This window comes from Semicossyphus pulcher, unplaced genomic scaffold (genome assembly GCF_022749685.1).
Source record: "Semicossyphus pulcher isolate SPU_LCO1_2020_fin unplaced genomic scaffold, fSemPul1.0.p SCAF_4, whole genome shotgun sequence".
Classification (NCBI taxonomy): Eukaryota; Metazoa; Chordata; class Actinopteri; order Labriformes; family Labridae; genus Semicossyphus; species Semicossyphus pulcher.
This window is the reverse complement of record NW_027211715.1, coordinates 25,332,584-25,347,619: the sequence shown is the minus strand read 5'-3', so window position 1 is coordinate 25,347,619 and position 15,036 is coordinate 25,332,584. Positions and strand designations below refer to the sequence as shown.

The window sequence follows — 15,036 nt, the reverse complement described above, 5'->3', positions numbered from 1 at the left end:
GAAGGAGCTGGTGCTGCGGCGGGGTAAACAAGAGCAGACTGTTAGATCTCATCAGCCTCATCACACGCTTTATTATGCTGATTTGGGAGTATAGTGTAAACTAATCAGGAATCCAGGAGTCGCAGGGGGGCACTCGGCTTAAAGGTTAGGCGTATAGAGAGAGGGAAACTTGCTCAACTTTTCTTATGCAGCCTACTTTTTCTTTTTTTTCGCTCACCAAGGCCGCTGCATTAGCACAATACAGGAAGAGCGAGTAGGTGTAAGGATTTAACCTTTGACCCCGGTTTGAAAGGTTCACTTCCTGTCAGTTTCAGTTCAATTTCAGAGGTGTGGGCTGATTGACTGGCACCAGAGAACCCAGCCTGGACCTGGGGCTTTGAATGGAAGTCAGGACTGCATCAGCCTGTCGCTGTATGCTAATATTGGCCTTTAAACAAATCCTCAAAACACACTTCCTGCCTCGTGTTTGCTCACTTGCATAAATGCATATGATTCCTATTCTGTGCCGAACATCCAGTATGACTTACACAACAACGCGACACAGGATTGTTATAAAGTTCACAACGTCTATTAATTCTGAGGGATCTGAATAAAATCTCTTAAAACAGTTCTTGTGACTTTTTAAAACCTTTTTTGTTTGCGACTTTCTTTTTTGGAAACGTCACTCGATTACACCTTCTTTTAATTTGGCGATCTGTCCATTTGTGTGCTCTCGACTCCTCCGTGACAGCGCATTTAACAAGCAAACTTAACTAACAAACACTAACACGGTAAAGCTCAGTGCCCTTTTCACAAACGCGACGTGGCAGGTTAGAGAACAAGAAGCAAACAGCAGGCAGAGCGGCGAGAAAAGAGGCTGCCGAGAGGTGGGAGAGCTTCCTTCTCTGGGCCCGCTGACGGAGCACAGACAAGGGTGTTAATTAAGAGTTTCGGGTAAATGCGTGTCATGTGGTTTGCAGTGTATATTTGAGCATTTGAGCTTGTGAACACACATACAGACACAAAAAGAAGTGGAGGAAAATGATAAAGTGAATTTACTAATGCACTGTACCTGTGTGCACCTTTACTACACTGCAGCACGACCACTTCTTTCTACTTAATACTGATACTCCAGCACATTTCAGAGCTGTAGTTATACGTTACATTTCAGAGTAATATATTACATATTATATATGAGCTGTTAAATAAAACATTACTCAAGACGAATAACATTTGCAATAGGGAGTTTTCTCCTCTAGACTTCTTAGAGGCAACAGGAAGTGTAATATTTTCAAAATAGTGTAACAGTCCCCCCAACTGAATTTGCTCATGTGAAGCAGAATCTTTTCCCCCCTCATCTCATCGTCTTACAAATCCTCCACGTTTCTTGTCATCTTTGGAGGGATCCCAACCCACAGGTTGAGAAACAGCTTGGGCTGTGGCTCTCTGTCAGAAGGTTGGGGGTTCGATCCCTGACTGCTACAGTCACATGTCGAAGTGTCCTTGGGCAAAGGTCCGTAGATCCCGGTTGGCATTGTAGCTTTTGCCATCAGTGTATGAATGCACTTGTAAAAGGGTGAATGTGACACGTGTAAAAGCGCTATATAAGTACAGTCCATTTACCATAACTGGACTAATATGTATATAAATCAGCTCCACATGAACCAGCTACATCAGTAAAATGCAGCTTGTCATTCGGTGCATAAATGTTAATAAAGTGTAAAACGTATAAAAATAAACATATATAATATTATATCAGTTATGGGGTCATTGTTCTGCAGAATTTGGACATTTACTTTTGGAAATGTTTGCATATTTAGCTGCTAAAATTTCTGATTAATATTTCTTTCCCCCTGCGCCTCACTTTAAATGAACATACTGAAGTCAGCAGGTAAATCCCTCAGAGCGTCTGTGATGAGAACAGGATGCATTTACTGCTGATGGAGAGAACCTGCACCTGCGCGTACCTTAAACAATCAGCTCATCTTGATTGTGCTCATGTTAGCTCGTGTCAGCTCCTCCTCTGACACAGGAGGCTCCAGCGGGGCTGTCTGTCGATTACGACTCGTAAACAAGGTACATGTTGGGAGCGGAAGGGTCCTGCTGCTTTGGTGTCTCCGCCGAGCTGTCAGAGGTAACATGCTACAGAGGAAAGCGGCGGAGAAGAGATGAGGACAAGACAATTAAGGTAGAAGGAGACACGTCTGATGAGGAAGGGACAAAAGACAGCAGGATGCAGCAGCAAAAAAAAAGAAAGGACAATACAGACTGGAATTAATCCAAACGGAGCAGGACAAAGGTGGACTGGGCAGGACAAAATAAGACGAGGAGATCAAAACTCAGAGGGACAGCGCAGAAAAAAAGGTAGAGACAGAACAAAAGAGGAACATGACAGGAACAAGGTGAGGAAAGGACGGGGGATAAAAACGTCAAGAGAGGACGTAGAGGAAGAAGACAGGACATAACAGAGGACAAATAAAGTGAACAGGAAAGATGGCCAAAAAAAAAAAAGAGGGGATGGGAAAAGAACAAAAAAGGACAAAAAACAAAAGAAGAGTGAGGAGTGAACACATGGTGTGAGACAGGAAAAGTAAAAAGACATGACCATGGAAAGGAAAAAAAGAAGGACAGGACAAAAGAACATCAATCCAACAAAAAATAGAATAGAACAATAGAACAAATGGGATGCTTGACACAGAACAACATACATTTGGAGAGAACAGAAAAGAAGAAAACTGAACGGAACGTAAAGACGACATGCAGAGGACAAACTGAGGAGAACACGGCAGGCAGAGAGGCATGGAAGAAGACACCAGAGGATGAAGTGGACGAAAAGTGGAAAAAGGACAGTAGAAGACGACCTAAAAAGGAGGACAAAAGAGAGAGAAACAGAAGAAGACATGACAGGAACAGAGAGGTGAAAGAGAGGAGGACTGAATTTCAACGAAACAAGATGAATCCAAAGAGGACAAGAAGGAGGAGAAGTAAAGACGGACGAGACAGCTGTACAGAAAATACAGAACCGCAATACTTTACATGAATCACATTTTCATTGTCATCACGATATGAACATGTGCAGTAAACACATTGAAAAGACTGAATTGCATTATATATTACATATGTCAGCTTATATCTTTCCTCTGCTTTACAGAAATGCCTGATTTCACGGCTGCTTTTTAAAAAAAAAGTTGCCATGAAAGTTGTGATGTTTTGAGTCTTTTTCCTCCGTTTAACACAGCACACATCCAATGTGAGCGCCTGAGACAAACGCTCCAGTAAAGCCATCTATGGGCTGAGCGGGCTGTTTGTCTTGTGACATCACTTCCGGTCGATTTTCCGTGTCAAGACACCGAATAAAATGTGTAAAAACTGAATGGCACTAAAGTCAACAGCCATTAAATGCTCTTTCACACTGCACATGCAAATGCTGTCCTCACGCGTAAGGAGGATTTATTACATTTACGTTGCTGCACTCGTTATTTTACGGCTGCTGCAGCAGTGTAAAACAATGGATAACCATCAGGGGGATCGTCATCTCGCTGTACAGTGACTGTTTGAATCAGCAATGACACACATCAGTAAGTCATACAGGAAAACATGCCCTCAGATTGCAGACCTAACACCGCGTGCATCTTTCAGGTGAAAAGACGACGATGGACCACGTTGAAAAGACGTTCAAACCTGGTTCAAAAGTTTTTTCACCGTTTGAAGACGTTCATGAAACGTTTATGTTTAGACCAGACTTCACCTGCTTCTGTCACAAGCTCCATCCCACATTCACGCACATATTGACGGCAATTTTCAAGTCACGGCTAAAGTGATTGTAAGAGTGAGCAGTGCATCAGTCACCAGCGATTTTTTTTGTTGCATAAATGAGTGGAGTTGGATTCGATCGGATGAGCACTGCAGTCAAGGCCAGCGCTCAACACCGTCGGCCACCTGGGTCTACTAAAATATGTTTTCCCGTCAGGTATTAATGAAGTACGTCAGCATCCAGGGGTCGTTCTGCCTTCGCCTTCAGAGCTGCACAGCCGAAGAACCTGTGCATGCGTCTTCTGTTGTCTTCTTCTGTGGAGAATGCTCAAAACTGTTCTCTTTATGATGTCTCTGAACCTACTTGTTAATACCCACAGACCATAAGGCGCCGTGTTTATGATTTTTGTATGAAAAATAAAATGTGTTGAAATGACGTCTTTGTGCAGACGGGATTTAACCCACCACTGATTTTGGAGAATCTTTCTGACACATTGACGTCGTAACTGTATTTTAGCCGGTTGAAAAATGGTTGAATTATGTCTTAGACGTTCAGACCTGATTTCACCCGGTTCTCAATCTAATTTAAACATTGAAATCCCGGTTGGTGCTCACTGTGAAGGGGATCAATATTTTAAATATCAAAGACGTGGGTTTGGTGACGTAAATGTCTTCACGCAGGCAAGGAAAGAAAAGTTGCAGCTGTTGGCCGAATCTGTGTGAATTTGCAGGAACACAACTTTGCATCTTCCTGGAGGGACTGGCTAGTACAGCGAGCTAGCTAAAAAAAATGTGGTTGACGAAGAACTCGTGGTAGAAAAGAGACGTGCTCTTCTGATACTTGATTCAGCAGAGACGACGTGTTAGAAAAACCTGTCAAACCGTCACCTATAACTAAAATTAAGCATGGCAACGTTCAACCACGTTAATGCCTGTGCAAAATTTCCTCACAGGCCTTAAATCACAAATGTCAGAAGAGCAGAGCCCTGAACGGCACCGAGCAACACAACCACGCACAGTAAAACACAACATGGTGTAACTCAGTGGCCAGCAGCTCGTGTGATGACCTGCCAGCTGACAACAACCTCACAGCTTTCCTCTCTGTGGTTCCTATAAAAAGTTCTTTTGTTTTTGGTGTGTGCGCTTGTGTACGTGTGCGGAGAACACTCTGTTTATCCTGCACACACACACACACACACACACACACACACATTGTGCTCACCTGGAGGTGGTGGGTGGGAGTGGGAGGATGGGGTCTGTGTTTAGCTGTGGGCCCTGCAGACAGGGCGATCAAAGGCTCCTCAGTCTTTGTCTGCTAACGTTGAATAGACAATAGTAAAGAGGGCCCGCTTTGATTTCAGCTCACTTTTATTGATCACACAAGAGCAGGGATTGAAATGTGAGAGACAACCCTGAACTGGATTCTTCTTTAGCTATTGATTATATCCAGAACAGACAGCTTTTCACCATGATCCAAGTTTTTATTTTATCCTCTTTTTTTTTTTGAACTATGAAAAAGTGTGTCTGGCTCCTCGCCTGTCTTTCAGCAGCAGCTTGTAACACACTGACTCCCGTTATTTTAGCAGACAACGCCTCGCCTTGAGCCTCATTTTTAAGCTTTCTCTTAAAGTCGGCGTCAAAAACGTATCCAGGATATGCTGACAGTAACCCCGTCTCCCTCTGCGCCTTCTTTAGCAACCTTTAAACCTTAGGCGGACAATTTGTTTCCATAAGTTCAGAAGAGGTACAGTCGGCGTGCTCAGGAGGAGGCAGGGGATCGGGTACGGCACGGAGAGGACCGTGGGAACAAGGAAACACAGCGTGGCCAGGTACAGCAACCCTCCCCACCTTTCACACACTCATACAAAGCTGTTTCCCCCTGCACACACACACACACACACACACACACACACACACACACACACACAGGATCTCAGCTCATCTCACGGCAGCTGTGTTTAAATCACTCCTGAGACGCACACTGCGCGGCCTACATTTGAGAGCAGCAACGAGTTTATTGTCCCGGGCTCGGCTGTTATGAGGTGAGATGCGGGGCTGCCTATGAGCTCAAGTTGTGTGCAAGTGTGCGTTGGCTTAAAGTTAACCTGGGTAGTAATAAAAACTGAGTAGTGCCACGGTGACTAAAGAGAAACTGAAGTGTTGAATAATGTTGCAGGACAATGAAAACATGGCGGATCGCTTTAGGAAGCATCTTAATCAAGACGTTTTTAAAAAACAAAGTAACGTTTTATTTTTAAAAAAGGAATAATTGTCTAAGATGAGACTTTTCTCCGACAGAGTCTCCGTGCAGCCGGCGAGGTCCCTTCATCTTTAAGAGCGACTCTTTAGGGCCTGTTTAAGTCGAGCTGACAGATGTGGTTATTTGGGGACAGCTCATTGGCAACTTTATGGCCAGAGTGCTTATTTTACTGGAGCCCCGCACATGTGTGTGTGACAGTGAGGGAAATCCTTTCGGAAGTCTGGCATACGGTTAAAATATAGGAGACTTAAGAGGACATAAAACCTGAAATGTTTATCGCCAGAAAAAAAAATCTGAGGGGGTTTGACTGAAAGAGTGTTCAACTAAAAGAAATGAAAGCTGCTTCTAATTCAGCCTGTTGTCAGAAGGGTCGGACTATTTTATTCTGAGATGGTCAAATTAGCGTGATGCAAATGAACTCCTCGTTCACAGCTCATCCGTAATACATCCTTTGATTTAAAGTGACATTCGATTTTTTGTTGGGGTTGTGTGCTGTTAACAATGCAGTGATATTTTTAGGGGGGGGGAGTTATTGATTTTATTTAGATTCTATTATATTTATGATATTTTTTGTGTTATAAGTACCGTAAAATTGGGCATATAAGACACAATTTTAATACATATTTTTCCATCTAAAAAGTGGGCTGCGTCTTATACACCGGTGCGACCATTATACCAGTGTAAATTGTAGGGAGAGGTACTTTTTTGTGTTAAGTATTTTACCCTGATGATGGCGCTATCTGGTTCTTCACTGCGAAGAAAATTAACTTGATTGTTGCGCTTGATTGAACGCTTCGTTGCAGACATGCACCGTCATGATCGCCATTGCAGCCGCCACCCTCACAACAAACGTTACCGTAGGTGGCCAGCTAATGCTAGCTAAAGCACCGTTAGCTAGCAGGATTACAAACTCGACATGGCGAAAACAGATGGTAGGCTGTAATTTGTGTGTTTTTAATGTGTTTTAAATGAAAATACATTGAAATAGTGTTGAAATAACTGTTTTATTAATAAATAACTGTAGAAACCCTTTTTTTTAAGTTAGAAACCCCCCAAAACAGACTGCGTCCAGATTTTACGATACACATGTTCATTATACTCTTACGTTAAGAAGTAGTATCTATTGAATCCAGGCTGTTTGTATGTAAAGGTTTAGCTGACAGTTTTAATGTTTTTGTGATCCTGTATGAGTTTGTATGTCTCACCGCTAGACAGTTCCTAGTTCGAACCCCGGTTTGGACACAGTGGGCCTTTCTGTGCTGAGTCTGCATGTTCTCCCTGTGCATGCGTGGGTTCCCTCCGGGTACTCTGGCTTCCTCCCACAGTCCAAAGACATGCTCGTTAGGTTCATTGGTGACTCTTGGTCTGAGCGTGAGTGGTTGTCTGTCTCTGTGAGTCAGCCCTGTGATTGACTGGTGATCAGCCCTGGATAAGCGGTATAGTTACTGGATAGATGGATGGATGCATGAGTTTGCTTAGTCATGTTTGAACTGTGTGTTGCTGCTATTCTTGGCCAGTTCTCCCTCACAAAATAGATCTCTGATCTCAATGGGACAAAGCTGGTGTAATAAAGGTTAAATATCAAACTGTGGTGTGTAAATGTACTGGAGGAGTTTGGGACTGTTCTATTTTCATGCACAAATACACACAAAAAACAGATGTGACTAAAGTCACATACTGTAGGAAGCAAAAACCAGCAGTAGTGTGTCTTTGTGTGTGTGTGTGTGTGTTAGGGAGGGCTGCCTACATGTGACACACCCCCGGCCACCTGTAAAGTGTCTGTGAGGATCAGGTTTCTTTTGAACACGTTTAAGACGCCATTTGTTTCCAATAGTTTACAGTTTGTGAAAACGCCCGTTCCGGAAGGCCGGACCGATGCTTCTCAGTTTAGTTTTGCAGGCTGGAGTTTTACAAACCTCCTGAAGGGCTGCTGGACAGACGAGGGAGAAGCCGTGCATGCCTTTTAAGAGCCCCTGACGGCTTTAGTGAGCCACTTGGCTTTTTATTTTGGCTCAGCTCACTGCGGGCTGCTTGTACTTTACGGTGCCCCCTCTGTGCTGGCCTGGTGGTTGCAGATTAAGGACATGCAGAGCGAGAGTCACTCATTACACCAGCGTACACATGCTTATTATGTGTGGTGTTTACTGTGTGTGTGTGCCTGCCTTCACATGTGTTAGTGTGTCAGGAGCAGTGCTGATGAGTGACGCCAGTTGCGGCCTGCTGCGTGTAGCTTCCAGCTGATAAATGACTGCAGGGACCGTCTTTCTTTTACCTGAACCTCACAACAGCCTCCCCCGAGAGCTGCTGCTGACAAATATGCTAACCTGAAAACGGCGCAGGCCTACAAGACACACGTTTCATTCTAAATATGAGTTTAACCTGCTTAAAGTTACTCAAGTTCAAACAATAGCAGCTTTCAAATGATGAACAGGACTGCGCTGCAGTTCCCGCTTGTGTTTGGAGACCGTCCCTGGTGATTCTTGTCTCCCAGCAAACTAATATGTTTGAAGCTCGGGCTGCCATTGCCAGGCATGCGCCACAAGCTATTTCAAATGTGCAAAAAAATATTGATATTCCAGGCTTCTAAAAACAAAACAAACAAACTGAGAAGAAGAAAAAAAAAATCCAAGTCAATGTCCTCTGGAACGGCCCCATTTTTTCTGCCTGAGAACACTCGGAGATCACCTGGGACAGATGATGAGCTGAGAGATTATTCTGCTCTTCCCTCATGCTCGTTCTTTAATCTACACACAAACACTCACAGAAACATGCGCTGCACTTATAAAGCACCTTAAAGTCATAATATATTTCAGCTCAAACCTTATTTAAAGAACGCATGCAGGCCTTCCTCCTCCTTTGCACTCTTGTTCTTTTGTTCTGTCTGCAGCTGAAGTTGGTTTCACGTTTGGATTTGAGATTAAAATCAGCAGGTTAATCAAATAATCCGTACATGGACATGAAGATGCATTTTTTCTTACATGTTTGTCCCGTGTTTTTTTTCCATTCTTTGATTTTTGCATTGAAATATTTAAACTTATAAACTATAATTATATACAGTATGTTTTTGATGTATTTCCAGCTCCTTTAAATGTCTCTATGCGTGCTCACCAGTGGCTAAATGATTTTATATTCACGTGTACCAAAGCTCCCGTCTGCTACAGAGCATATTCATGATTCTTTAAAGCACTCACCAGTAAAAGCAAACTGCAGTGAAGACTTTTCACCACAAGATGGACTTAGGGATGCATGGATGCGAACAACAAGGAGAGCTGCAAGCACACTTTTTCTATCACTAAGCCCAAAATGCAGAGCGGGTGTGTAGCCATACATAAAGATCTGTAAACTCTGAAACAGAGGAGTCCACAAGAGAGAGAGAGGAGGAGGGGAGGGGGGTCTCAAGCCAAACAACTTGTATATTAATTCCAGATATTTACTTTTGTTTGTTTTCACTGTGTTCAGGGCTCCATGGGAGCAATTTTAGCTGTGATGAAACTGAACAGCAGTCCCTGTGGAGTTCATTACAGGGAGAGAGCCAGTGCCCACCCCCACTGCTCCCCAGCCAACAGGGACTTAGAGGACCCAGAGGGATGGCTTAGTTTGGGTGGGTGGAGAGGAGGGAACCTGCAGAACGGAGCGAGGGTGAGGCGGGAGGGGGGGGTCCTCAAGGGAAGGAGACCGTAAACACTCAGCTAATGACCTCAAACACACTAACAACACAGCAGAAATTAACCGAACGGCACACATGAAGACATTTTCTCCCGGAGCAAATGGCAGAACGTTTTCTTTCTTTAAACTGGGGGAAAAAAGTTTTGAGAGAAGAGAAAATAACAATCTTAGACCATCATAAGAGATTTCTCCCTTCCGATACAATGACAGGCTATCATAGTGTTTTTTGGCCTGTCAGCAGGTAAGAGAGAGAGAGAGCAGTAAATTACATTCTGCATTCTCTCTTTTTGCTTTATGTTGAAGCTGTTCGATCCCAGAGCAAAATAGCCTCAGAACAAAACTTAAAGTACAACAGAAAGAGTATCCTGGAGCCTCAATGTGTGTGAGATCACCAAAACAGCTTCCCTTCTTACTGTTAGTCTTAAACCAGCAGCACAAGGAGCATCTAAAACCTCACGTCACCACAGAGCCACTCCGGAAGTAACAGGCAGTCCAGTCGTGTTTTATAAAAGGGTTCACACTTAAACCACAAAAGACATCATGAGAACACTTTACAGCAAACTGTACTCGGACATGCATATACACACTAGCTGCTGCAGAACTGCTTAGAAATAGCCAACAGGTAGTTAAAGGTGCTATATGTCCACGGGGCCCAGCCGGGCTCAGCCCGAACGAGCAACGTTGAGCCGCCGCATTGTGGGCCCACTACCTGCAAGGATAGGCATAGGGGTAAGGTGCATTGCAAACCGGGCAGCAGGCCAAGGCGGGGGCCTTGGCGTGCTGATCCCCAGCAGCATAGACTGGTTGTTGGCACGTGGAAGGTCACCTCTCTGGTGGGGAAGGAACCGGAGCTGGTTCGGGAGGTGGAGCGTTACCAACTAGAGATAGTTGGGCTCACCTTAACGTGCAGCTCTGGCTCTGGAACCAATATCCTGGAGAGGGGCTGGACTCTCGCCTTTTCCGGAGTTGCCCAGGGTGAGAGGCGTCGGGCGGGTGTGGGGATACTCACAAGCCCCCGGCTGAGCGCCGCTGTGTTGGAGTTCTCCCCGGGGAACAAGAGGGTCGCCTCTCTGCGACTGCAAGTTGCAGAGAGGTTGGCTCTGTTGTTTGTGCCTATGCACCGAACAGCACTTCAGAGTACGCGGCCTTCTTGGAGTCACTGGGTGGGGTCCTGGAAGGGGTCCCATCTGGGGAGTCCATAGTTCTACTGGGGGACTTTAACGTGTGGGTAATGATGGAGAAACCTGGAGGGGGGTGATTGGGAGGAACAGCCTGCCCGATCTGAACTCGAGTGGTGTCTTGTTATTGGACTTCTGTGCTCGTCATGGATTGGCCATAACAAACACCATGTTTGAACATAGGGCTGCTCATAAGTGTACCTAGTAGCGAGCCGAAGCTAGCAACCCACTGGATTGGCTACTGGATAGGTTGGTCATTACCTTCCGAGGCTGGCGACTAGCTCGCTGAGGCTAGCTACATTAGCCGTGGATTTTGCTGGTCTTCTTCTTCTGTTGTATTTTAGTGGTGTATTGGAGCCAAATACGCCGCATTACCGCCACCAACTGGACACACGTAGGATTTATCTAGATTCTTTAAATTAGTGTATTTGTTGTTACCAACAAAGAAAGTATTTCCTCTTTCCTTTGCTGACAAATGTATGTATGGTATTGCTGCTTAGAACATTCATGTGCACAAACATATCCATCCATCCATTAGTGTGTTTAATAGTTAATGAAGACCATTAACCATTACATTTAAATCTACAACCGTTTGTGTATCCAGTCAAGCCCAGCTTTCAAGTTGCTGTGCCATAAATACAACTCGGACTAAAAACGCAACACAACTTATTATGTAACCAGCTAAGCTTAGCATAAAACGCTTTTGGTTTCAACTCATTTGAATAGCTAGCGCTACAAATGTTAAAATAACTAAAGGGGCCTTGAAACTTCAAATTATCTTTACAATAATAGGTTAAGTTTTGTGACGTTAGTTATGATAGCTGGGAAGCCAGCTAGCTACTGTACATGCTGCTAGGCAACAGGAGCAGCGTTTGGTGACGAACGGCTAAGGGCGAGAACAACTGGTGACGCCAAACAGGAAATCCTTCATAGAACAGACCATCTCATTTCATTTTGGCTTTAGCGACTATGCGGGTTACAAAAGACTCATCCTCCGTAGCCTGGGTCCTTTGAAGGATGCAGCCCCTGAATTGAGACAACTTATATCACTCAACACGCTGAGGGTGGATTAGGTTCGACCTGAGATGCTTCGCTTTCACGCTGTTTGTGGTGCTCTACATGATCTACTTTATAAACCTCTAAAAGTCCGGAAAGTAAAGTTCATCAACAAATTGTTAGAGACAGACAAAAAAGGTTTGAGGTTTGGTTGATGAGGGATTTCCTGTTCTTGTCTGCAGCACTGTGTGGCGTGTGATCAGCTGCCGTTTGCAGTTGTCCTACGTGTGTAGCTGCACTCACTCGCTCCTCGATATGGCAGGTGTGTGTGGTGTCAGGATCCTGCTGCTCTGCACTGGAATCATCTGTTTGGCCAACTGTAAGTAACCATCTTCAACAGTAAAAATTCAAGCTGCTCGGCTTGTGACCATCCATCACATTCAGGAGGTTTTCAATGGGGTTCAGATTTTGATTGGGCTGGCCGTGACATGGAGAGAGAGATGCTGATGTAAGGAACATTTGGACTGGGCTCTTAATTTTTTTTCAAAGCTGTATTTCATTTATAAATGATGGAAGAAGAAGATAGTAAATATTTTTGTAATAAAAAGCAGGGGCTTTATTGGAAGTGACATTTGAGATAGTTAACAGCTCGCGCTGCCTCCTTTTAGTTTGTATCTCAGTTGACAGAGAACAGGGGGGGGGGCACAATGAGCTGAAAAATATTTATTGATTCCTGTAAGATGCTTCAGAAATTAACTGATATACATAATTTGTTTCTGTAAATGATTGTTTTCTAACCTCCCAAATGTGATTGTGTGTTCTAGCTGTCCGTCCTCTGCATGACTTTTATTCTTTAATATGACATTTATCACCTTCAGCACCTGTATTTTTATTTATGATTTTACAAATGCGCATGTGTATTCACACTTTTGGCTTTGACTGTGTACATTTCCTTCTGTTTAAGCACAGACGGGAGCATTTTCAGCACCTTCATAGACCTTTAATACCACAAGATTTCACTATGAGACTGAAGGCCCCGTCAGCGATCAATTTTGAATTTTACAATACAAGCTGCATTTACAATACAAGCTACATGACAAGCGGTGTAGTTGGTAAATAGGGCATGCACATTGATGAAGAAGGCCGGCCTAACATCTTCCCCTGTTCTGCTTCTTCACATATCACGCGCCTGAATCTAAACCGCCATGACCGTAATGTGATAGATAGATAAATTGTGGTGGTGAAGAGACTCTGTGACTGCGGCAGAGATAAACTCTTTGTCTGTAAATGCAGATATTTTTATTAGCAGGCTGCTGTTCTCCTTTATGACGACAAGCTGCAATGATTTACACTTGTTTTGTCTCTTTAGTAAGGTCAAGGTCGAGGTGGAAATAGAAGTAGAAATACACACAATAACATTCATTCTACATCCAGTAACATCATCGTCATTATAATTAACAAAATGTTTAATTCAAAGTTGTCACCTGTTGCGCTCTACATGGGTTAGCTTCAGCTCAGCCTCCCACTACCTCACTTAGACATTTCCTGGTGAGTTTTGAGAACTCGTTTCTGTTTTGTCTGCTGGCTTCATCAAAAAAAGCTGCGAGTTTATCCAAGAGCTTCACGAACTGTTCATTAGAGTTGAGGTCAAACAGTACGACTCTTTAAACAACCCTGTTGAGGTTAGCATTATTTAGGTCCCTATGTTGGCATTTTGCCAATGAAGAACATTAGGTCCAGAACCAGGAAGTAATTGAACTCACATCAACGTCTAACGCTCCACATGATTCCTCTTCTCGTATTCCAGCCCAGTGCCACAATGTTGGTGTTAAATGCTACATGCAGCACATTATGATGATGGAAGTGTATTTGTGATATTATGATTAGCTTGACTCATGTTTTCTTGTAATGCAGCTGTGTCAGCCCTCTTACCTTCACGCACCCCCACAAACACTGCCTCACCTTCAGTCATCAGCTTATCTGCCACCTCCTCCTCTCCACGCAACATGACAGCTGCTCCTGTCATGTCTTCAGCTACCTCCATAACTGCCCCCGCACCTCCACTCACCTCCGGCAATGCATCAAACATGTCCAATAATGTATTCAGCCTGGAAACATTAGCACTGAAATCAGCTCGGTGTTCTCCTGGTAAGATTATTGGCAACAAAGTGTTTCTACTGGAATGTGACTCCTCCTGCTCTCCATCCTGCAGCCACTACTCGTCCTGCAAACACCTTACCTGCACCCACAACCCCTTCAGCCAGCAAGAAAATAGACCCTCGGACAAACACCACTCCCATCGAGACCTCTCGTGCAAACATTAAGTTCATTGAATCCAATCACTTGCAAGTTGCTTTGGAAGAGTATTTCAACCTTTTATAGTCTAGACTAATATTTTGTCTTGTTTGATTGTTCTCCAGCCACCGCTGAACCTCCTCCATCACTCCCACAGTGTGAGTATCAGTGTTATGTAGGTCTCCAGTCTTCTCTCCAGTGTCTCACTCATACTTTACAATGAATACAACTACAGTAGATTTAAACAGTGAGTGTACAAAGTGTTTCTTGCTCATTTTTTCCAGTGGTGTATACAAACTAAGATGTATTGTTGATTTTCTCTGCAGGTTCTTACACCGTCTCAAAAATCCAGTTTGGCCTCCGGATAGACATAACAAGCTCTACCAGTGGTTCCTACAGCATAAACATCAACGAAGAGGCCCGACCTCAGAGTGGAGACAAATCCAAAGTTGATCACTCGAGCCGAACCTCAACACGCAACATCATACACCTGAAGCCCTGTACTAAATATGAGCACGCCGTGGCATTTATTGATAGCATTGGCAAAGAAACGACTTGTAAACACACTGGAAAAGGAACGACTGAACTCACAAGTGAAATGAGTGAGTAAAAATAATTCATCTTACTTTGTTTCAATTGAAGAACTAAGTTTAAGTTTGTGCATCACTTTTGTGTTTCAGAAAATGGAGACGTTACAGAGGACAGCTGTTTCCCTGATCATGTTTGTTACAGGAGTGAATGGGACATCGGCTCTTCAATGTCAGCATACAATAATGTTGAAGCTAAGCAATGCCCCGATAATGATAGAGTGTTCTGTATCAAACCTGGTAACGACGACATTTGCACAGACTTGACTACAACCTTCACTTCAGGAAACTGTGTGAAATCTACTTTCAGCTTCACCAAAAG

The 15,036-nt window shown here is 43.9% G+C and overlaps 1 long non-coding RNA gene across 1 annotated transcript; it reads left to right on the top strand.

The window, feature by feature from the left end:
* Window positions 1-14,157: 14,157 nt before the first annotated feature.
* Window positions 14,158-15,019, top strand: LOC138608037 (uncharacterized). The gene is made up of 3 exons (XR_011309401.1): window positions 14,158-14,285; window positions 14,454-14,729; window positions 14,808-15,019. It is a non-coding gene; the product is annotated as an uncharacterized lncRNA (long non-coding RNA).
* The last annotated feature ends 17 nt before the right edge of the window (window positions 15,020-15,036 follow it).